Source organism: Neofelis nebulosa, chromosome 1 (genome assembly GCF_028018385.1).
Source record: "Neofelis nebulosa isolate mNeoNeb1 chromosome 1, mNeoNeb1.pri, whole genome shotgun sequence".
Classification (NCBI taxonomy): domain Eukaryota; kingdom Metazoa; phylum Chordata; class Mammalia; order Carnivora; family Felidae; genus Neofelis; species Neofelis nebulosa.
This window is the reverse complement of record NC_080782.1, coordinates 101,253,220-101,278,608: the sequence shown is the minus strand read 5'-3', so window position 1 is coordinate 101,278,608 and position 25,389 is coordinate 101,253,220. Positions and strand designations below refer to the sequence as shown.

Genomic DNA, 25,389 nt, shown 5'->3' with positions numbered 1-25,389 from the left:
AACAGGCAGGGTTACAATCTGGCCCCGGGCCCTAATTCCCAAGAACACTCGCCTCAGAAAACATCAGAAAGCAGTGGAGGTCTGAGAATCAAGTGCAAATGTGCTCATGTGCCAAGAGAACCTAAGACGGCTATTTTCACAGCATATTGGGGCTTGGCCAGGTTCCAGAAACCATCAGCAAAGTAGCCTGCCCTGATACTTCAAAGGAAGAACTCTCACTGATAAATCCTGCCCCACACTTTCCACAGCACACACTTAATCTTGAGCCATATAATACCACAACAGTGAGTCACTGGGCTGAGCCTTAGGCCTATCCGCAGGACAGGGAGAAAGAAAAGAGTCCCACATCTGTTGTCTCGGGCAATTCTCCTCCCTCCTCAAAACTGCACTGAAACAGAGCAATAAAAACTGTCGTGAGGCAAGTGAGTTATGGGCTGGTTTACCTGTACAGAGCCCCTCCCTGAATGATAAGGAATTCAGACCACCATTTTTCATTACTATGTTTTCTCACGTTTTGATAAAACCCATCAGACAGGGTAACCAATCTGCCTTATTCCTCAGATTGAGCTCAGAGGTCTCAGGAGGCCTTTCAGTGATGAGACAAGCTGAGAACTTTTCTTTCACTCACACACACACACACACACACACACACACCTTTCTCAGCAGGTCTGAAATTCGGAAAGCTTCAGCCTTCTGAATTTCATTCAATCTAAATTAAAATTCAGCAAATATTCACTGGAATACCTCAGATAAAGAAAATCAAGCGTAGGTGTCACAGAAGAGAAGACAGCAGCAAGGGAATGCCAAGGTCAAGAGTGGAGGCTTTTGTTTCTTCATGGGAGGAAAAGGAGTAATAATAATTCTTTTGCTACAAATCTGCACCGTCTGGGACACTCATGGGCTGCTGGCAGTTAGGTCAGGCAGTAGGCTTTTTCCCATCTGGTCATTTAGCCACGGTCTCTGGAAGGATAGTGGAAATAGTCTAAATCTTTCCTTGAATTAGACAAGCAAGCCCACAAATTCAGCGATTACATAATAAGCTGGAGTCTAAGTCCTTGGGGACACATTTGTTTGAGGTGTTTGCATGTGGCCATGTGTGCGTTTGGGTGGATTTCTGGGCACACAGACACTTCTCCACCCCAGCCCGCCCCTATCCTCTTCTTGAGGCTATTTTTATGCATAAGTCCTAACGGGGCACACTTTCCAGATGACCTACACAAAAGTCCTGTTCCAAACTCCTCCTGGTTTCTCCGAATCCCAGTTTTCCTTTCACTTAGGTTTTCGCTCCTCTCTCCCAGGGCACCAAATGCGGGCAGATCAGCCTCTGGCTTCTGAGAACAAGCTGCCGATCGGCCTATTTCCAGGTGCCAATAAAATCCTGCCCGTGTCATGCTTTGGACTTTTCAGAACTTTAGTCCACAAAGTGTTGGGTGGCCAACAGTGTGGCTTTTCCCCGGTCAGGCCACCTTTTTTCGTCACCTAGGAAAAGCCTATCAAGTTTTGTGGGGGGCCCTCAGTAAATCTCATTGAGTGATTCCACGCACATTAACTACCTGAAGAAGAAAGGGAAAATCAACCGTGTTCATTTTCCAAGGTGAGGAGCCTAGATTGTGTGACATGAAGTGTTGAGGCCCCTTAGGGCATGGTGGACAGTCCAAACCATAGGCAGAGGTGGAGCAGGAGCACGGCTCTCGTCAAATACCTCCAGAGTCCCAGATCCTTCCACCTCTCAGAGCAGAGGGGTGGTGAGCATTCAGGAAGCCCTCAAGTGCCGAGTACGAGAGGGGCCTTGAGGCAGGGACTACACTGGGGTTCCCGAATCCTGGGTGAAGAGACTCAGATCCAGATTGTTCACTGGCATTCCCCCTGCCCAGCCCACTTTGGGAAGAAATAAATCTTCCAGCACTGAGACCTTTTCCAGGACATCCTCCTAACTATAGGGGGTGTTTGAAGCAAAAAGACCACCTAACTGCAGTAAAAAAATTAGTTCCCTAGTCTAACTCCATCCTTACTATGTTCTAGAAATTAAGCAAATTACTTCATGTCGTATGAGCTGTGTTCCTCATAAACTTCTTATGATGACTAATTGAAATGGTATATATTACTAGGCAATGTTTATTAAGCATTTCCTATAAGCCAGGCACAGTGCTAAGAAAATAAATACCCCAGTGTTCAGATGAGAAACAAAGTAAATCATGAAGACTAGGTAACTTGCCCAAGGCCACACAGTTAAAACAGCAGATACCTAACACACATCGTGGTTGTTTTGTTTATCACTTTAGAATAATGAGAACCTTGGCTACTGTTATAATACCTTCGATTATATATATATATATATATATATATATATATACACATATACATGTATATATATATATTCACATATACATGTATATATATATATTTAGATTTATATAATATGTAAATTTATATAATAATTTTTACTATAAATAATTTATATAATATACATAAAATTTTTTTTTTGGCAGAATGCAAAACTTAGAAAAAGGTTCGCCCAGGATAGCCATTGTTGTGTGATTAAATTTGAGAGTTTGATTAAGCCAGCAGGAGCATTTTGCTATTGCTGTTTGGTTTGCTTTTGCTATGAGGGGCCACAGCCTTCACAAGCACCCGGAAATCAAGATGGCTTCCTCTTCTAGACTTCCGGTAACAACTTTGAGGCTGAGTATTGGAGGCGAGGATGGGACATACAGAAATGGCATGTAAACACTCAAGAGCTGAAGGCAAATCATAGAAAATATGCCACACTCTTACAGGAAAAGCAGATTTCTATTTTATACGGGCGATATTGACAAGAATTCCAGGCCAGCTGCTCCAAACGGCAGGGGTAACTTTTTCAAGCCGATGATGTTTTCATCTCTACAGGGGCCCAAGTGGAATCCAGCTGACCAGAGTTAGCAGTTCTAGGGCAGAGAATCGCTCGGTTGAAATCGCTCCTTTGTTCTGCTGTCCCAGAGCAGAGGCACCCTCAGTTTGCTCAAGCCACTCAGCCTTGGAGACACTCACTTCCATTTCTCTAAGTGAAGGGGATAGGCCATGCAACATGAGGAGGGGGTTACCTTGAGCTTTCTTTCTGTTCCAAAATTCTGGGATTCTTAACAATGTCAAAGAAGCTACTTAGACTCTACTTTAGGTAAAATAACCAGAATCCAAAATAATGCTTGGCTTTGGCCAAGTACACCATTCCTAACACTTTAGAGCACGCATTTCCTGTCTCTTTCCAGAATGGCTTTCATAGAAAGGCTTATCCCACAAGATACCTCAGAAGCCTCACGTTGTTCTTCCTTCTCTTTCCCTCCTCCTTCTTCTTCACCTTCTTTACTATTGTCGTCATATTTTTGTATGGGGAAGGGGGCGTTTCATTTGTTTGTCTTTACAGAAAGTTCCTCGCACTGCTCCGATTGACTTAGTAATGAGAAGTAAACCGCAGAACTCCTAGCTCCCTCACGTACATACTGAAGCTTTGGAATACATGCCCGCCAACACACCCCTGATTCATACAGATCCAAGAGGGTCCCACTAAGAGACCTGAGCTAATAGGTTCTTGAAGCATAAATTGCTATATTCCTATCATGTGACTCTACCTCCTAGACCACAGGTAACTGGTCCAGGCACAGATGCCTGACCTAAGAGCAGTCAGTCTGAGCTGGCCTGATACAAAAGTCACAGCCAGTAAAGACAATGGGGACAAGTGGAACCTCTCAGATTCTCATGCCTGAAGAGTCTGTGAATTAGAAAAAGAAAAAAAGAGAGAGAGAGAGAGAGAGAGAGAGAGAGAGAGATTCATGAGTTGGAAGGTGGGAAAGGAAACAGAAGCTGACAGCAGAAACCTAGAAGAGCAGAAGCCACAGGCAAGAGAAACCTTGGGTAGGCAGGAGCGAAGGTAAGTCTGGAGTACTAGAAAGCAGAAACCAAGGGACATACAGAAGAGAAGATGAGCTACTCGGTTGTGTAGTGACACGAACAGCAGAAATTAGACAATTCCTGCCGCTCTAGGGCAACAAGATAATCCAGTTCCTAGAGTTGCTTTTCATCCTGCATAACCTCCTGGTTCCTGCTATACATTCCATTTGCCATGAGACTTGGCTCTTTGTAGTTTCCCATGAGGTGTGGTACAGATTTCTGCCTGCATCTAGCCATCAATGAATCTCCATTTCTTCCTTGTAACCTGAGTCAGTCTCCCTTTCCTATGATCAAAAGTGCCTATTAAATATAAGATGCCACATGGACTCAGCTGAATGATGACTTTTAACCTGTGTACAGCTCCGTTGACACCGATGCTTCCGTTCTGGAAAATTCCAGGGCTCGTATCCCATTTTAAAAAATGCTCTTAACTTTTTATTCCCACAATGCTCTTCTGCCCTCTTTAACGTACTTCTCACAGTATCTCTAGCCCCCCATAACTAAAAGCTCTGATACTGTTACTGCAACTACCACCTCATGTTTCTACCCTTCCAGACAGGTTTTTCCAAGTGATTTCCTGTACATAATCTCTTTTGAACGTTGCAATAACCTTATGAGATAATAATAATAATACCTAATATTGTTCAGTGCTCTATAATTTAAAGGTGACTTTTATATACATGATCTCCTTTGATTAGATTCACTTAACACTATGAGGCATTTTTCTCATTGTACACACAAGCAAAGTGAAATTCAGTGATGACGAAGAATGCATCCAAGTTCACACAACAAAGAATGGTTTCTACTGGGATTTTTGGGCCTGCATATCAGTGTTAAAATGTTTGGGACCTTTCTTTCCTACCATGACCAGGAGCTACTCTTAGACGTGCTCATATGGCATTGCAAGTGTCTCGTTTCTTGTCTCTATTAAGTCAAAGATCCCTTAGGTTTGCCAGGCACCAACCATCTCGTGTGACTGTGGTCTGTCCACCTGTGTGGCTGCCACTTCTTTGCCTTCCATAGGTGTGCCAATAACCCACTGATAATATTAATTTAGCATATAGACCTGTTTCTTCCTGGTCACCGAATCCAAGGCGCACGAATCCAAGGTAACCAGGTTACCTGAGGCAAAGCCTTGCTCAAATTCAGAGGGCTTGTTTTTAATACCCGAAAATTGACAATGTCAGAGTAGTGAACCAAGCCACCTGCTATAAATGCATTGTACCGTTTCGGCTTGTGGGCCAGAGTGTTGAGATCATTTTGGTTTAAGAGTGAGACAGAGAGAGAGGCTCAACACATAAATTGTTGTTTGTTCTCCTCTTAATAAATGCGGTTGCTCTAATGAGAGCACGCAAGGCTCAAAGCTTATCGTTTTATCATTCCTTAAATAAGACCTGACATTCAGTACCTCCTCGTCCTGTCATTTGAAAGCCGGGGGAGGGGGTCAAATTTAGTTTGCCCCAGTAGCTGTTCTTTCCAGGCACACAGATGGCTGATGCCATTTGTAATGGCAACTCTGGTGAATAGAGCAGCATTATACATGCAGTAAAGTAAACAATATGTGAAACAGCATGAGCTGTTCTGAAGCGCTCCTCCGCAGTGCCCGAACTACCGCAGAGAGGGGCATTTGAATAAAAGTCAGCACATCCGTGACACATGACCTCCACACCATCAGTCAAGACTTTCTGGCTGATGCCCGACAGAACCTCAGACTCTTCAAAACGTCGTATTCTGGGCACCTGCTTACCAGCTCAGACCTGGCTACAAGATGAATGTCGTTTGCCATTTAAAATCTGATGATCCCTAGCATAAAAGACTGCCCAGAATTGATCTTGGTCCCACAAGAACTGGGTCAAACTACATGGTCCCCCTTCACACCATGAAGACTCGACATGTGTCTATTACCCTGGATTATAAATGCACCTGTAACACTTACTGCCGTGCTCAAACTGGGAACTCTATTTGGAATTACTCGTGTCACACCCCAATAATACAGGACTGTGATTCCCCCAACATATCATGTGGTTTCACTCTTCTGTGCTTTACCACACCCTGTTTCCTGTGCCTGGAATGTCCTTTCTCTTGTGGGGGCCTTAAAAACTCCTCCTGATCTTTTAAGACTTCCAGATCAAGCATCATCAAGACTAGATTAAAAATCCTAGAGAAACACGTGTACCAGGAAACAAACACAAATGTTCATAGCAGTAAAGAGCCAGTGGGAGTGGGTAAATTGTGGTACGTTCATACACTGGGACACTACATGTGGACTGAAAGAGGCCAAGACATGAAATAATATATACTCTTATGATTTTCTATATATAAAGTTCAAGGCAGGCAAAATTAAACTATAGCATTTAACGATATATATATATAGATAGATAGATATAGATATATACATATGTACATATAATCAAACTATAAAGAAAAGGGCAGCTGTGATCCCCATAAATGCAAGAACAGAGAAGCCTCCACAGAAAGATGAGAGGGTTGGGGGTAATGCAACATGGGGACTTCTGGGTTGTAATGCTGTTCCATTCCTTGAAATAGATCAAGGCAGTTTCCTCTTCATTCTTTGTTAGACTGTACATTAATAGTTTGTGCACTTCTCTATAAGTATCTATATTTAATAACTTTTTAAAGAGGTAAAGGGGAAAAAAACTGAGGACAGACACTCATGGTTAAGAAATGTCATGAGGTGCCTGGATGGCTCCGTCGGGTAAGCATCCAACTCTTGATTTAGGCTCAGGTTATGATCTCACAGTTCATGAGTTCCAGCCCCACATCCGGCTGTATTCTCTCCCTCTCCCTCTCTCTCTCTCTTTCTCTCTCAAAATAAATAAACTTAAGGAAATAAAATAAATGTCACAAGAAATTCAGACATCATCGTCCTAATTAAAGAGTCCATTTTAATGGACAGAGGGACCCCTCTTGCAGTCACTTATTAATAGGGAAGACCCCTGAATCAATGTAAAACTTGTCAGTTTAGAAGAAGGGTATACCACGGCTACTGTAGCATAAAATATGTGTTTATGGAAAATAAGTTGATTCCGCATGTATTTTTTTGAAGATGCTAAATTCTTGCTTTGTTTCGTCTGCCTGGAGCAGGACCTTCAGAAATGCGGTTCGTAGTGTTTGCTTTCTCCTTCCCGGAGTCATATCTTCTACAGAGGCAAATTTTAAAGCTGGTCTGTAATCCAGCTTTGCTTGACATTATGACCACATGCAATTTTTTATTTTTTTAATGAGAAGTAATTTATAAACTTCCTCGATGTTAGAGGGAAGAGAGGTGTATCACAGGTGATGACATCCTGTCTACTCCAGTCCCCCCCCCCCACCAACCATGGCTGCAATTGGATATGGTCCACTTCTTCTTTTCCCGTCCTAAACTGGTGTGCACTACTTTGTGTATTAAACAAGGCCCTGTGAAATGAGTCTAATATCCCTGCCACCCCAGCACATCAGCACTAGGGTCTATGACACGCTCCAGAGTATAGGTAGAAATTATATGTTCCAGGCTGGAGATGCGCTTTTGGTCACTTCTTTTGTAAGCACCAGAGATCCATATTTTATGGGGAAGTTCAAGTTGGGGATGGATGGGTGATATAATCAGCTGAGTGGCTTGAAATTTTGCCTGTGAGCCAAAAAACCCGAACCAAAGGAGGTGAGATAGAAGGCGGTACCAGGACTTCTCTGAAATCTTGAGGAAAAATCTAACCACATGGCAAGTGCCTTACTCTGGCTAGAATTGGCAGGATGCCTAAAATAAGGCACAAGGTGCTGGGAGCAGGGGCAGTGGGGTGAAGTTTTGTTTTGTTTTGTTTTAACTTCTGGAAGACTTTACTTAAGTTATTACATGTTGTAATGTTATATCGAGGAAGAAGGATTTTATAAAAAGAGAAAGGAATCTGCTGGAAAAACAAAGAGAGACGGAGATATAGAGAGAGTGAGATTCAAAGAGACCCAGAACACAGAGGAAAACAAAGATGGAAAGAGGTGCTGGAAGCAGAGATAGACTGAAAGAGAGACCGATGGGGGTGGGGAGCATAGACAAGAACTTTCCTTGCCATTATTCAGTTTTTTAAGTTGGGATGTCAAAAGAGCACTCTTTGTGTCTCTCCAGGTTAGTGCTGTACGTACTTAACCCCGTTTAATTACTATGATGGATTGCATATTTGCCACCAAAAGCCTTGTTCTCACTCGCCCTGACTACTAATGGGCTGTAAACATGGCCTTTTAAAAAATAGCCAGGTTTGATGTGGATTTGTGTTCACCTATGTTAATGGTATGCAGGAGGTAGATTAGCTGCCGGCTGTCAGTGACTCGATGCATCCCCTTAGCCTGGCCCAGGACAGCTTGACAGAGGGCACTGACCTGGCTGCATGCAAATCCAGGCTTCTATCACCCAAAGAGCCATCTCCAGCAAAGCAGAGCATTGATAGCAGGGGCAGAAAGAGCTCCGGTTACTGTTGGAGGTGCAGTTGAGTCCTAGGGACTCTTTCAGCGTGATGAGCAGCTTCAGCTGCAAATAACTAAACAGCTTGGAAGGGAAGGGGCTGAGGAGGTGGGGAATTAATGAGCTCCAAGCAGCAAGAGTTACAGCATAATTAACTCCCAGACGGTCTCGTGGATGGTACAGCAGGGCCACACAACTCAACCCAGAGCTTCCTCCCCAGATAGAATTAAAGTTTAATTCAGTGTCAAGGGGGCATTAGAAAAACAGCCCAGCACAGGACCAGAGGGAGCAATCAGTGAACTTCACTGAGAAAGGGTCACGCTTTGGCCACTCCTTCCTGCATAGATGGCTGAGTGGGTGGGTTTTAAGGTGAGACTGTTAGATTGTCTGAAAGAGACTAAAGGAAGTCTGAGTCTGGGCCATTTGGGAAAGAAAATGATGGAAATATCTGCCTGATGCCTGGAGAAGCTATTTGTTTTGACTACTGCTGCTGCTATTTTCCTTAAGGTTAGAGTCTACAGGACTGTGAAAAACCAGTGCCCTGAAACAAGAAAGAGTTTTCTCTCCAAGCAGCTGGGAAGCCCTATGCTTTTGGCCCCAGCAGCCACCTCGGGTATTCCATGCTCAGGACATGATCACTGGCCTTACCTGGTGTATTTAATCCCCCAAACAGATCATTGTTAACATCCCTTCCTCCATTCAACCGAATTATTTTCATCAAAATCTTGAAATAAAATTAAAAATAGCATTGCCAGAAAAGCCAGTGAAAATCTCACAGGCAGTGAAAATTTTCCTTTATTATACTTTATAATTTGCCAGTAAAAAAAAAAAAGAAAAAGAAAAGAAAAAGTTTACTGTATGTACGTAAAAGGAAAAAGCACTTTTTGTCCAAGAATTTTACATTCAAATCACAGTTTGAACTTTGATCCTTTCTTTATAATATGTGATAATATTACTTTACATAAAGAATCATTCACTAGCTTCTAAATAAATTTTAATCAAATCAAAATGTTTGCAAGAAGTACAAATTGGCTAACTATGAAATGATAACATTGTGATGACATTTTATTTACTGGATTCACTCTTTCATTTAAAAACAATCATACTTTTAAAAGAGCACATTTCAGGGCGCCTGGGTGGCTCAGTCGGTTGAGCGTCCAACTTTGGCTCAGGCCATGATTTCACAGTCTGTGAGTTCGAGTCCCGCGTTGGGCTCTGTGCTGACAGCTCAGAGCCTGAAGCCTGCTTCGGATTCTGTGTCTCCCACTCTCTGCCCCTCCCCTGCTCACGGTCAGTCTCTCTCTCTCAAGAATAAAATAAACATTAAAAAAATTTTTTTAAAGACCACATTTCAATTTTAAAGATATTGTTCACATTCAGTAAGATATTTCAGGTACAAACTAAAATTTACACTTAACAAAAACATTATACCCCACAGGTTTATCAGTGTCCTTGTTTCAAATTTCAAACAGAAATAACACTCAAAATGCTCAAAGACAATGACAGAAATGAGATAATTCAAATTGTTTTCTTATCTTCTGAAATCATTATTTACTTCAAATCTAGTGGGTGTTGTTTTTAAATTCTTTTTTTTTAACGTTTATTTATTTTTGAGACAGAGAGAGACAGAGCATGAACAGGGGAGGGTCAGAGAGAGAGGGAGACACAGAATCTGAAACGGGCTCCAGGCTCTGAGCTGTCAGCACAGAGCCCGATGTGGGGCTCGAACTCACGGACCGTGAGATCATGACCTGAGCTGAAGTCGGATGCTTAACTGACTGAGCCACCCAGGCGCCCCTCTAGTGGGTGTTTTTAATTTAATTTTTTTGAGATGGAGAGAGAGAGGGGGCACTTGTGATGAGTGGGGGAGGGGCAGAGGGAGAGAGAGAATCTTTTTTTTTTTTTTAAGTTTATTTACTTATTTTGAGAGAGAGAGAGAGAGAATGTGAGCCACGAGAGGGGCAGAGAGAATCTCAAGCTGAGAGCACAGGACCTGACAAGGGGCTGGATCTCACAAACCAAGAGATCATGACCTGAGCCTAAATAGAGAGTCAGACACTTAACTGAGCCACCCACATGCCCCGAGAGAAAGAGAATCTTAAGCAGGCTTCACGCTCAACACAACTCAGGGCTTGATCCCACTTCCCTGGGATCCTGACCTGAACCAAAATCAAGAGTTACTCGACTGAGTCACCCAGGCACCCCAAATCTAGTGTTGTGACACAGGAATGTGTGGTATGATGGTGTAGGGAAACAGATATATATAAGTTCAACCGATTCCAAACCATTAGGAACTGGTTCATGAAATAAAAGCATGTAGCTTATTCCCACAAAGCCAGGAAGTCTCTGAATTTACTTTCGTATAAAGTATAATGTGTATGAAAGAATACGTAATAAAAACATGCTGATTTCAAGCTTACACATAGCATTAAAACTTAACCAACAATAATCGCAGCTATTGTTTCAAATTTAGATCATTACAAGATTTTTTCAGGGAGGATATTTTATCGTGACATTATTTCGAATCGGGAGCCCAAGGTGGTAGCAAAGCCCATTTTAGCTGGTTTAATAACTGTTTTTAAATTCTTTGCGCATTTCAATCCCCTGTCGCGGAGATCAGGGTGGAATCTCATGGCCTCACCCTTATATGCCTCTGCCTGTTATTCTCTGCCCATTGAGTCCAGACTCGGGGATCATCTCAGTGGGGGCAGCCCAGGGCATGTGCACCAACACAGGACCAGAGTAAGGAGGAAAGGTACTGGGCAGGAGTCACATTATTGAGAAGCTGCTCTGTGTCAAGCCCACCACCAGGCATTTCCACTCACAACAGCGCCTTCATGCTTCACAACAACTGTTCGCATGAGGGGTTCATTTTTTTCTTTAAGTTTTTTAATGTTCATTTATTTTTGAGGGAGACAGGCAGAACACAAATTGGGGAGGGGCAGAGAGAGAGGGAGGAACGGAATCCGAAGCAGGCTCCAGGCTCCGAGCTGTCGGCACAGAGCCCAATGTGGGGCTCGAACTCGCAAACCATGAGATCAATGACCTGAGCCAAAGTCGGATGCTTAACCAACTGAGCCCCCCGGGTGCCCCCCGCATGAGGGGTTCTAATCCCAGTATTTGGAAATGGGGGAAAACATGACAAGAAGCTCAGGGGCCTGCCCATGGCACAAATGGCAGCATCTGAATTAAAACCCAGATAAGGCTAAGAACAAGGCTCAAGTTACCTCCTGAAGGTGAGCACCTCAGATTCTGTGGCACCCCTAAGAACATGACTTAGAATCCCCTGTGTACAGATGCAGTTAGTCCCACTGCTCTAGTTAGAATAAATTTCACCTCTCCTGGGCTCTCTCCCCAATTCAGGGAAATCACCCTTTGAACATCAGTGAACCACTAAACCTATGTCTCTTCCATTTGATTCAAGGAAATGGAGAAAGTTGATCAGAGCTCCTGGACCTTTTCTTCTTTGCTTCGCTTCTTGTCGCTTTTCATTTCTTTCCTTCTTTTCTTCCTTCCTTCCTTCCTTCCTTCTTTACTGTTTCTCACTCTTTCTCTCTCCCTCTGCCTTTCTCTCTTTCCGTCTTTTTGCCTACTTTTTCAATATACTTGCTTACCAACCTCTGTAGCTTGGGGAAAAATGCTGGAGCTATTGCATTTGGTTCCAGAGAATTGCTCACAGGAGACCTTGCATATTACACACATGTCCAAAGAGCTGATGGATCTTTTTTATGTCCTCTTTATTACTAACGCTTAGGGAAATATCTTGTGTCTCTCTTTCTTCTTCCTACTATATTAAAAAATGATAATCTAGCTCTCCATATGTCCTGAGTATAGCTGAGGTCTTGCCTATTGGTTAATATTGATTAGTATTCCTTTATAGCTCCCTACAGGGTACATTATTGCCATTTCCAGAATCAGGTCACAGAAAGCTTTGGATCACAGAAGTGTAAGATTTGACAAAAATGAACCTGTAATCATAGTCTCTCCTCACCTTTCCACTTCCAGGGAGAGCTATCTTGTCTCCTGTTGTCTTACCCTTGAGTATGACCTAGAGAAACAAATAAAACACTGACCACCTCAGACTCCTGGGAGAAGGGTTCCTCCTCACTCACCAACAGGCCAAGAATGGTCTAGTGGGAGCTAATGTGCCCAGCTAAGGTACACTGGGCCTGACACAGTCTTCCCTGAGCTTTGTCTCCTCTGGAGGCACACCCTTGAGAGCCTTCATTGCAAAGAGACAGGTGAGTGAGGAACAAGGAGAGTGATTGAGGGCTTCCTGTCCTTTCCATATAGCAGAGGGACAGGTGTTGTGCCCTTATTTTCCTCTTTATTAGTTTACCTATTCAAAATGCATTGGAGGAAAGCAAACAGCTTCAGAATGACAAAAATATATCAGGTAGGATTAGGTTCGGCTGCTTTTAACAAAAACTCAAATAAGTGACTTAATAATATACACATTTCTTTTCCCTCATGTAAAAGAAGTCCTCAAGTGGGCAGCCCAAGGCTGTAATGGCAGCTCCACAGTCATCAGGGATTCAGACACTTTTTGTCTTTCTTCTCCATCAGGCCAAGCATATGTCTTACATGTTCAAGGTCACTCCAGGATTCAAGGTGGCTGTTGGAATGTCAGCCATCATCTTTACTTTCTGAGACAGAAAAGGGAAGTAGAAAAAGGGCAAAAAGAAACTTCTCCCAGCTGAGGGAGCATTCTTAAAAATTTCGAGAAGCCCAATCAACAACTCCTTTTCATAGGAGACTTGGCAAAGTATTTCTTTATCCAGGCACATCACCCAGAATAAATTCAGACTCGACTGGTGAGGAAAAGGAAACACTCTTTGCTGAATAGGCATCCAGCAGTCTCTGCTACAAGCTATGTGTCAGCTCCTGGGCTAATAGCTTTGTATACTTTATCTTGCTTCTTCCTCAAAACACCTCTACTAGCTTTATGCCATTAGAGTTAGGGAAGTCTTAGGAATTATCAAGCCAACAACTCAATTTTATTTTACTTAACATGTGAATAGAGCCTTAACATTTATAGAACTTCCCCCAAATATCATTTAATTCTCAACCCCCTCTCCCTTGAAATAAATAGTATTCTTAACTTGATTTTTCAGAGGAGGAAACTAAGATCTTGAAAGGTTTAAGTCAATTGGCTCAAAGTCATTTAGAGGAAAATTGGTCCTAGCACTCAGATCTCCTGACACCTGGCCCTACTTTTGTTCATGTCTTTTTAAAAAATTTGAAATACAGAAAAGTTCGGAGAATATTCCAAATGTCTAGCCACAAACTCAGAATTAACAAATGTTGAATTTTTGTCTTTTTTTGAGAATTTTTTTCATTTAGGTTAAAAAAAAAAATTAGTTGAAATCCATTTGGTACCCTACAGACTCCCCAGAGATAATCGGTATTCATTTGGTGGGTATCCTCCCGGTCCAGACCTTTCCATTTTAACTTCCGATTTGCATCCATAAATAAATTGTTTTTGCAGATTTTTTTTTCACTCAACATGTTTTTTGAGCTCTATCTAGGTTAGTGCATAAAGTTCAATCATTTTAACTGCTATGTGATATTCTCTTATATAAATATACAGTACCTTCTATTTATTCGTTTCCATTTTCCTACTGTATATATTGAGTGCTTACTCAATAAGCATGTGGGGAAGTATTCTAGGAGCTTTTTATGTATTAGCTCCCTTAATCTTTGTAACAAATCCATGAGAAATGGGTTGTTATAACCCCTGTTGTACACAATGAGGAAACTACAGCCACAGATAAGGAATTTGTCCAAGGTTTCACAGCTGACAAGCAACAGATCCAGAATTCAACCCCAGAGGAGATGATTCTGGAACCCCTACCCTCGACTTCTACTCTACATTACTTGGGCTTAATGCTCATGCATCCCTACCAGTACAGCCATACCTGTTGTGCAAATACTGTCCTCAGAGCCCTGCCGTCACCTAGTAGGACTCTCCTCGGGCCCATGGCCAGCGTCTGTTCTGACTGGTTGGAGCCTGTATCTACTCTATGGCTAAGTATTTTGAAAATCCCTCCTGTTCTATATTGACTGGAACATAGGTTTTCAATTCTTCACCCCTACCAAGAAGAGAACCTAGATACAGAAATGCTAAGTCTTAGATTATATGCACCAAAGGTTTTACTAAAAACTGGTGATTGCTCTCGATTGTTAAACTAATGAAGTAATAAACTATACTAATACACTTATGTAATTTGTGTATTCTTCACAAATGCTGTCTATCATCAGTCTTCTTAATTTTGCCAGTTTGTTGGATGTGACGTGGTATCTCCTTGTATTTATTTGCATGTTGCTGATTACTGGTAAGGTAGAAAAGGTTTTATATATATAAATATTATAAACATGTATATATATTTATTAGCTATTTAGGTTTAGTCTGATCTGAATTGCCTTTCTCTTTGCTCATTTTTAAAGTGGCTTCTATTTTCTTTTATGTACTTTTTTCTTTATATAATTGGGACATTAATCTTGTGCCCATTATATCTGGTGCAAATTCCCTGTCCCTCCCCACCACCGCCCCCCCATCACTTCTTGCCTCTGACCCTATCTTTGTCTTCTGTCATATAGGAGTTTTCGATTCAATGTTGTCAAATCTATAAATCTTTTTCTTTATAGGACACACTTCTGGTACTTTAAGGAAAGCCTTCTCACTTTTGAGGTAGTAGAGAAATTCTAGGTTTTCTTCTAATAGTTTTATAATTTTATTTCTTGAATTTACCTCTCTGTATGATATGAGGAAGGAATACAGTTGAATTTTTCCTACTTGGAAATCATTCCAACACCATTACTTTAATAAGTTACCTTTTCCCCACTGATTTTTTTAGTACCACTTCTAACATAAACAACCAAGTTCCATATGTACACTGAGCCATTTGTTTTCTATACCACTGCACTGATCTATTTCTCTATTCTCAGTTTTTTCATTTTAATTCTCTAGCTTAGAAATAATGCATCACTGAGCCTAATACATTCTATCTACTTATACATTTTTTATCGTCCCGATGTGAAACACAAGCCTACAAAGTTTGGTAAGCGCCTTATGGTTCTTTAGGAAGGTAGGCTAGAAGGCATATGGTGCCTTTGGTTTCTATGTTGGAGATCCCACTTGCACTGCAGATGGATCTAAGTATTTGGAGTACAGTTAAAGGAAAAATAAATTCTAAGTACAGTGAGTAAAAAGGGATGAGTCTTGATTTCTCCATCCATAGAGATACCCCACTGTTGATACCCATTCTCTAACATCTTCTGAGTAAATCCCAGTGACCATGCATCATTCATAATCAACGTTCTTATTAATTTAGATGGACCAAATATCCCAGTTTTTGAAAGGACAAATGTATAAAGAAGACTGGCGGGGCAGGGGTGGCTTGGGGTGGAATCAGTTTCAGAGCTTAGAGGACAAATTTTTATTTTTTATTTTTTTTTAACGTTTTATTTATTTTTGAGACAGAGAGAGACAGAGCATGAACGGGGGAGGGGCAGAGAGAGAGGGAAACACAGAATCGGAAGCAGGCTCCAGGCTCTGAGCCATCAGCCCAGAGCCCGACGCGGGGCTCGAACTCACGGACCACGAGATCGTGACCTGAGCTGAAGTCGGCCGCTTAACCGACTGAGCCACCCAGGCGCCCCGAGAACAAATTTTTAAATTGCATTGCTTTTTGTAAATGACTATCCAAACTATATAATGACCTGTAGTTTATAGTACTTTTCAGGGTTCGGCTGTCTCTATATATTTATGGTGTAGAATTTGACTTGGGAAAAGTTCTCTTCTGGAACAGTTACAAACACCATAGACAGAATGTGAGGATGGATCGATGTCCTGCACACAACACTCTGAAGTACAAATGAGCAAGGACGAAATAGACCCCTCACAGTCATCCTGAGATTGGCTGTAGCAGCATCTCTGAGAAACCCACCTCAGGCCTGGGAGTAGGGGGCGGGGAGGATGGGGGAGGGGTGGGATTGGGGAGGGCGGGGCCAGTCCAAGAACCGGCATTTCATGGAGCCTAACTTTGGATCATCCCCTCAACCCAAACATAATGGTTAAAAACACGGCCTTCTTCTCAGTTAATGTTAAGAAGATCGTAGGCAGGCCTGATAATTTTTTTTTTTTTAACTCAAACCAACAGCTTTATTTTTCGTATTCTATAAACCATAAATTACCTGATCTGTAGAATCTCAAAGCTCCTGCAAAAGACCGCGGGATGGCAGCTTTGACAATCAGCCACAGGCCAACCAGAATATTGTTTTCAATATGAGAATGTATTTCTCCCAACAATTTGACTTTCATGGGCCAGTGGAAGGTGGGGGTGGGGGAGTGGAGAGGAGTAATCTCTACAGACATGCTAACTTTCCGGTTCTACCGCTGAAGTTGCATAAGAAATGGCAAGATGTTCATTGCACAAAGCCAACATTCAAAATTCAGTCTCTCTATTTTCTGATCATCCTCCCTCCATCGTCCCCCTCTTCCCTTCCCCACCCCTGTCTTTTCCCAAATAAAATTTTACCAAAGGGAAGAGAGATCATTTTTAATAATTTAAGGAAACTTGAGGATATTTTTGATTTCGTGGCCTCCAATTTCTACAATTAAAATGAAGTATTTCTCGGTTTAAATTTAAATAAAAGAGCAGCCACCGTATACCCAAGGAAATTTCCCTTTAAAAATTTTTGTTCCGTATTCGAGCTGACATGGCTCTTTTCATCTTCACCAAACAAAACAATTGGTTTTAAAAAGGGGAATAATCCAGGCTACTCATCTCTTCACTGCCCCAAGTTGAGCAGAGAATGAAATCAGAACTCTATCCCTGTCTTACAACTATCCTGGAGCCTCCCTGAGACATTGCTCCCTGGATCCATGGCTGGGACCATGTTTTAGGTAAAGCTGTGTTTTCACAAGATTCTCCTGCTTCCTCCAGGAATAAACCACCTGGGACAGGGTCCAAGACTAAAATGCCATGTGTTGAATTATGCATAATCGTGGGTCATGTTTGTGCAGGGCCCTATTGCAATTCTTCATAAATTTTTATTTCTTTTTAGCCTACTTCTTAACACGCAGCCCTGACTGGCATGCTTACATCAATTGCTCTGTTTTTCTTGCTTTGTTGTGGTTGTGTGTTTTAATGAAAACCCTTCCTCCTGAAAGACATCCGGCTGCATGCCAAACCTACGGAATCTATAGATTTTCTTCCCGGTATGTACAACAAGAGCTCCGATTCAATTGGCCCACAAATACGTCTGCTAAAGGAGACTTTTCTCAAGTGTCACTCTGTCATTGGACGGGTATTTACTGAGCCCCACAGGCTGTAGGCACCGTGCTGGTCTCTGAATACAAGGGTGAGTGAAACTGATGTGCGGAGTCCCTTCCTGGGTGATGGCGCGATCCAATGGGGGAGACAGTGGCGAACAAATCCCTAATTGCCCCTTGTGTTAAGTGGGGGTAGGAAGAAGGAGGAGACGCTGAGACAGGGTGGTGCAGCGGAGAGTGCTGCCACTTTGCCACAATGGCTGAGGTAGACCTCTTGGAAGCGTCACATGGGAGCCAAGTCCTAAAAGAGGAGGAGGACCCAGCATTCGAGAGAGAAGGGGTATTGAGGGGACGTATCGGGAGAACAGCAGATGACGAGATCCTGCGGAATGCTCAGACCATCTCCACGGCCGCGTCTGCCCATCTGCCCTCCGGCCAGCGGTCACGGGGCAAGTCCAGTCCTTTTGCGCCTAGGAAGGCTTCCCGCCCGGCCCGCAAGCGTGGTCCTCTCTTTTCCGCAGCCTCCCGCGGCACCTCATCTGTTTCCCGTGACTTCCCACTTAGCCACATGCTGGGTTGTATTGTGTTCGGATGGTTCCTGCGGTTAAACTTGCCTCCCCCACCGGTCTCGTAAACCCACTGAGGACAGAGGGCGTGCGGCCCTTTGTGCCCCGCACCACGTCTGCCGCGGCACCGGAGCGGAACTGCCGTGGGCTGCATTGAAAGGAACTGAAGATGTTTTAGCCTGGCGGGGCAGGTGAACAGCCGCGGCTAAGCCGCTTTTCTCTCTGCCCCTGCTCACATTAGACAAAATGCAAATAGATAGGCCCCCATCTCTCTCTGTCCTATTTAGCATTTATATGACACCTTTCAGCACAGAGAAATGAATAAGTGGAACCAGAAGTGGCTGTTCCATGTGCTCATCCCCCAGCCCGGCTGCAGCCAGGCATCTGGTCCCCACCTGCCCCCCACACGCCCCTCCTCCCCGAGGGGGCAGGCTGCAGGCACCCCCGCTTTGCTTTCAGCAGCGCTCTTCCCCCTGAGCCGCACACTGTTGAAAGAATGCATTGTCTGGGCTAAAGGGAGAACGCGGGTAGCACATTACAAATCTGAGCTGTTAAGTGATAAATGAGCAATGAAAAGCATCCTGACATCATTAAGGTGTTCCCGAACACGCTCTCCCCTCGCAGCCTCACCCCCATGCAACCGCGTGCAGACAGAATGGCTTGTAGGGTGACCAAAGCCTGGCTTAAGAGTCACCAGATTGGGCCGTTCCAACCCCATGGGGTTTTTCTAGATTCTGCCAGTTGGGAACACAGTCACTTCAAGAAACCGCTAGACTCGCATCTCTGCCAACGTTCTTAGAGGCATGGCTCTTTTCACCCATATAAAAATGAACTTGCCTTTTCACTGCTCATTGTATTCCCAGAGTCTGAAGTAGCCCTTCAGGACTACCTCCCACCCCCACATTCAGGGAGCCCTCCCCCAGGCCCCCAGGGCGCACACATCTGGACCGGGCACTCTGTAGAACCCACACCCCATCCCCCTGCCCCACCAGGACTCAGCACTGACAAGGAGTCGGGACAGACGGCCTGCAGGGTGACAGAGCAGCTTCTCTGACATTTATGAGATGAAATTCGCCAGGGCCAGAAAGGGCATCCCTTTAAAATCATTTAAAGAGCATCTTAACCCCTGCAATGCTTCCTGGGGGGGCTAAAAGCAACCCCTGTACTCTGACTCACCAGTGTTGTAGAACTCTAAGTTTCTAGAGAAGACCTCCATATTGGTTTCTAGAGAAGTTTCTAGAGAAGACCTCCATATTGGTCAGCACTGTCGGGGAAGGGAGGATCAATTAATTTCCTCACGGGTCGATGTCTGCTATTCTGCTCCCAGGGATCCCAGAGCCACTGGAGTAGAAGAAGGTACATAATTCTACAATAACATAGTGTGACAATATGGGAAAAGATGCTGATTCCATAGGTTACTAGATAAGTAACCTTAGACAGCTCACTTAGCATCTTGCTTTCCCTCTCTATAAACTAGGGGGGAATGACACCTGTCACATAAAATATAATGAGGATCATATAATGCCAAAAATTACATGTTTAGCACAGGGTCTGGCACGTAGAAGGGGAATGGTAAATATGTGCTGCTTATTGAGACCTACTCAACATATCCCACCTTGCTAAATGACACTTTCTGCGCTTTATTTGGTCCTCCAATTTAATCCTATAAGTCTCAAAGGTAAGGCCGTATTTATAATCACTGTGCTACCCTGCTCACCTTGTTTCCCTATGAGAAATATTTTCATGTCAGTGGCTATTCCCGTCTGCAATTTTCCTTTGAAAAATTGCTCCAGGATGGGTACTTCCTAAGGGGAAGCTTTCCCCATTAGCTAGACAGGAGGGGGAAATGTAAGGGCAAGCCTTGACCCACCATTACCAAGAAATCAACTGTGGAAATGAGTCATCTTTCTCTCGCCACTGGGCTGGACTTGGTGATTAATGGGAGACATTTAAGATAATACACTTTCTTGTTCAAGTTTTGAAAATTAAAGCTCCTAGAAATGTGAGCCCAGAGAAGGAAGAAAAAAGAATGAAGTAGAACAATATTCTCTTTCTAGTGGCTTGCTTTTAAAAACTTGGTTCCCTCCTGCCAACATTTACAGAATCGTCTGTCCCTTGTCTATGTCACATCACTTTCCTTTTTTCCCTCCTCACCTCCAAAAGGACATTAGTTCCAGCCAAAGTGGTTATCGCAGATCCCCAGCACAGTTTCCAAGTTACCAAACGAGACAGAGGGACAATTGATCGTACTGGCACAGGCCAGCTGTGGAAGATACTGGAGTAAGATGTGGGCCCAAACAAGCTGTTGTTGCTGTATCTCTTTCAAAGCATGAATCCACAGGCCGTGCTGGCCTGAGCGCTTCAGATTCTTGGGAAAGAGATACCTCAGCCGGAGTCTCACAAAAGCCAGCCTCCTGAAGTCTCAGTCCCTCCTTGCCACCTTAGCAGAGCTGACCCACCTTATCCAAAGATAGCCTCTGAGCCCCAGCCACCAAGAGCAGCACCTTTTGGCCTCAAATATCCCCACCAGAGTTAGGCCACATGAGTGATCGTGAATGACACTGATGGAGCAGTGTCCACTGGATTAACAGGACTTCTCAGCCTTTCATTTCAATATCAAAAGAGAGGCATTTAACGTGGGACTTGAAAATCCTCATTCATAAGGGCAAGGAAGCTGAGAGCCACTGGGAGCCTCACTTTCCATTGTACAGCTGGTAGGGAGCAGAGTCAGAATCGGAGCCTAGGTCTTTCTCTCAGCCTCTAGCCATGTTGCTGGAGAATGAAGAGACAAAAAAAAAAAAAAAAAAAAAGGAGGCCCAGAAAGTGAGGAAGAAGGAGACAAGAGATGCGGAACAAGACCGAAAATTAAGATCCGGAACTCTGTGCTGCCTTGGAACGTGCTAAAGAATGGAGAGCCTCGGGGCGCCTGGGTGGCTCAGTCGGTTAAGCGCCCGACTTCGGCTCAGGTCATGATCTCGCGGTCCGTGGGTTCGAGCCCCGCGTCGCGCTCTGTGCTGACAGCTCAGAGCCTGGAGCCTATTTCAGATTCTGTGTCTCCCTCTCTCTCTGACCCTCCCCTGTTCATGCTCTCTCTCTGTCTCAAAAATAAATAAATGTTAAAAAAAAATTAAAAAAAAAAAAAAAAAGAGAGAATGGAGCTCCTCAATAGTGACCCACAGGTTGTTGTCCCATTTTTGCTCCTGAGGACAAACCCTCTAGCCAGGCGACTCCCCCTGACCCACACGCTCTGGTGTTAAGTACTTTGAAAGTGCCACAGCCTTTACGAGACAGAGACGCCAGAGTTTGTCAAACCGGCAGGAATCACAGACATGTTGTCAAGCTGGGGCACAGGCTACCAGGGAGAATATTTGAATGTTTATTCACCAAGAGGAGCGCATGTGACTGAGTGTTTGCCCTGTGACAGCACCACAACCGGCCGCACACGCCCACGGCTTATCACCCCAGCCCTCAGAAACCGGGCTACATGTGTCACCCTAATTTTGCGGATGAGGAAACTGAAGCTCCGAAGGCTCATCAGTCAATCCGCTTAAGGTTCGGAAACTCTGTCGCCGGTCTGGGGAAAGGGCCCGGGCAGCAGTCTGTTTTCAAAGCACAACCCGTGGGGTCTTGTGATCAAGAACTTCTTGATGGAGCCGGCACAAAGATCCTGTGACCCCATCATCACATAAAGCCTTGCTTCATGAACTGTTCCCCCACAAATGTGCTTTAGGTGCCTGTTTCCCCTCCCCCCCCACACACAAATGTTTTATGTCTCTGATCACAGGATAAAGTCCCAGGAGTGATAAAAGACGTGAAGTCTTCAGACTAGGATTGCGCACAGTGATTGGACTCTTCTCATGTTTAAAGCAGGCTTTCCGTCAATTCTTCCATTTATTCTATGAAGTCAGTATTACTATGATTATTTCCATTTTACAGCCGAGGAAACACGGGCAGACAAGAGTCTAGAGACACAATACTAGTAAATGGCAGAGCTCTGAATTGAACACAGTCTGATTCCAGAGCATGGTCTAATTTATTATGATGTAATAGGAGTTGGGGAGAAGAGGGAGGGAAAAGGAGGGAGAGAGGGAAAAACCATAAGTAGGAAGATGGAGAAAAACATTAGTTTTCTAGGACTGCTGTATCCAAGTGCCACAGATCGGGTGGCTTAAACCACAGAAGTCTGTTGTCTCACAGATCTGGAGTCTAGAAGTCCAAGGTCAACGTCCTTTGACCTAACAGGGTCAAAGATGGCAGTGTACTTTCTTCCCAGCCTGTGAGGAAGAATCTATTCCGGGCCTCTCACCCACTTCTAGCAGTGTGGTGGAAGTCTTTGGCGTTCCTTGGCATGTAGAAACACCATTTATCTTGCATTTTTCTTCCTGATCTCTGCATTTATCTTCCACACGGATTCCGTCCTGTGTGTGGGTCAGTCTCCAAACTTCCCCGTTTTATAAGGATACCGGTCACATTGGATTAGGGCCCACCCTCACGACCTCATTTTAACTCGATTACCTCTTACAAAGACCCTGTAGATGAGCAAAATTTGCCACCCTCAAATATGTCTCTCTGTCATGTGGACTATTTTAGGCTGGTTATTTTTAAGAAACAAAATACTCAGGAAGAAACTTCGACTTTCCTCCTAACTGCCTGAAAGAACGTAGATAGAAGTCCTGCTCCAGGAAGGGAGCTATCACCACAGATATAAGTACAGTATAACATGAACTAGGGGCAGTAGACAGGGAGGAACATAGCCAAGTCTGTGAAAATTCCTCTCTTTGCCCCATTGTGTCTGTACGGCCCAGCCAACATTTGTTCACCAAACATTTACTCTTTTTCATCTTTCTGTGGATCGTCTTCCTTCCCAAATCCCTACACCCTTCTCTCCTTCTAAGCCTTAATTGCCTGACTGTCTGTGGGCCTTATATTCTTATGGAGCCCCTGCACATACCTAATTAAATTTCCTTTTCTACTGTTAATCTGTTTTTATGTCAATTTGATTCTTGGACCAGCCAGGAAAATCTTGAAGGGCAGGGACAATTTTTTTCCTTTCCCAAAACCCTGTGTCCAAATAAAGTCCCAATCTGAGGGACTGGCAGTTAGGACTTCAACATATGAATGTGGGAAGGGGACATAATTCATCCCATAACACAAGTTTAGGGCCACACGGCCTGTTGGTTAAGAAGCCAGAGCTCCACAGGAGTAGGGAGGAAATGAATTCCTGAGAGGTGAGACTCAGAGCTACCTGGAGAACAGCTCTGGTGTCTTCAGATAAGGGTGGGTCAAACTTCAGCAGAGGCTGAAGGAAAGGCCAGCTCAGGCTTTCTCTGGCACCAAGAATGAGCGCTCACCCACTGATTACTGGCATTTCCTGGCAGTGCCTTGGGCCCTGGGTTGCACAACCCTCTCATCAATGAAAACCAATAAGCTTTAAAAACGGAAAAAAAAAAAATCCTAAACAACAACAACAACAACAAAACCACACGCAAAAAAAGAGTAACTTTCTGTTGTCTGTGAAACCCTCAAAAAAATGTCAACAAGTGCTGAGTCAGGAAATTCTCCCCTAATAGCTTTTGTTGGAAACGTTTAACATTTCAACTTTATCTCTTCTTTTCTTTCAGACAGCTTCTCAGAGGTATTCAAATGCAACAATACCATCATTCAGGACTTCTGGCTCCCAGAGGACTCGTCTGAGGCAAGGCCAACACATACCCTTATGGAATCAGACCTGCTTAAACACCCTGAGGAGCTGTTTTCCTTCAGCCTTTCTGAGCTGGGGGAGAGGAGGACAATATGGCTGATACACCAGTGCCTTGTTGGATCTGGCCACCAAAGAGAGCATCCCCTACATAGGGACTCCTTAGCAGACACACACCCAAAGCTTAGGTATCGTCTCCGGCAGTGGGCAAATAATACCAAGGAACCTCCAGAATGGGCCTTTCCATACCACCCAGAAACTCATGGTCACCCTCCCATCACAGATCAAAAGTTTAGCTAAGGAAGGACCACGGCACTTATTTATTTCAGCTTTCCTCACACCTCAGTCTTCCATGTGGGGTCCCAAGACCATTCTGATATCCCTGCCTCCCTATGCTATTTGCTACCCTGTGATTTTTAGCTTCCTGGCCACCTCCATGGTCTTCCCATTCATGTCTCACAGAAGTGGGGTGGCCATCTTCTTCTGAACCAAACAAGCAAATGGGGACAGAAGCAGAAGTGGTGAGTAAAGTAGGCAGGGAGAGAATATCCAGCAGGAAGGGATGTAAGGCAATTTGTCCCCTCACAGAGCAGCTAGCGATTTGGTGTGGCCTACGCTGGTTGCTGCTGGCCTAATCAATATGTGCTCCGTCTTAATGAAACACCACTTTCTGGTCAAAGGGGTCAAGAGGCATTTTTTTTTTTTTTAATGCAGAGCAATAAACACCAAGGAAAATAGAAGCATATTCCCTTCCCACCAAACTCAGGCCCAAAGGCACAGCCTGCTCGCAAAAGTGGATTCACGAACTTCCAGGTAGGCGTCCAGTGAGTCTTCGATGGAAAGTTCATCCTTCCCATTAACTCGGATGGAAAAAATGAGCCCAATGTTCTCGACCTTGAGCTGAAAAGTAGTATGTACGGAACAAAAGAGGAGCCAGTATCAAAGGTAATCTTTGGCCATACAGTAATCATGCTAAAATAAATACTACATTAACATCCATTGATTAGGATATTTATTATCTAAATATGTGAGAGTTGAAGGAGGAAGCTGAGCTAGCAACCTTCGCCCTTTTCAGCATGAGCATAAGACATCGCTGAAGACACCGAGGAAAGGGCTGGGCTCGCCATCTAGACACAGACTTGCGAGCTCAGCCCAGCAGTCAGTGGGCTGGAGCCACCCCAAGAAAGGCTGGGAGACTGAGTCACAGGCATCACTCATGCAAAATTGAGAATTTTCACATTTTTCTGACCGTGCCATATTTGTACGCTCATTGGCCCGTAAAGAAAGGGCAGGGAAGTAAGCGTGTGCTGGACGCCTGAGCATTCTCACCTTCAAGATGACGTTCAGAGAGGATGGTCCCATACTCAGAGACCAGTTACCAAGTCAACATCGTTTTCCTTGCTGAAGAATGTTCGGGTAAGATTCAAGGCCAAGGCAAAGGGTTAGTAGTTTGGTGTTAGGTTGTGGTGAG

At 44.0% G+C, this 25,389-nt stretch overlaps 1 long non-coding RNA gene across 1 annotated transcript in view; it reads left to right on the top strand.

The window, feature by feature from the left end:
- The window catches only part of LOC131511744 (uncharacterized), a 29,475-nt gene extending 4,558 nt beyond the window's left edge, over nt 1–24,917 (top strand). Inside the window, exon 2 of the long non-coding RNA XR_009261708.1 lies at nt 23,842–24,917. This is a non-coding gene — a long non-coding RNA (uncharacterized LOC131511744). The remainder of the gene's footprint in view (nt 1–23,841) is intronic.
- Nucleotides 24,918–25,389: the final 472 nt, after the last annotated feature.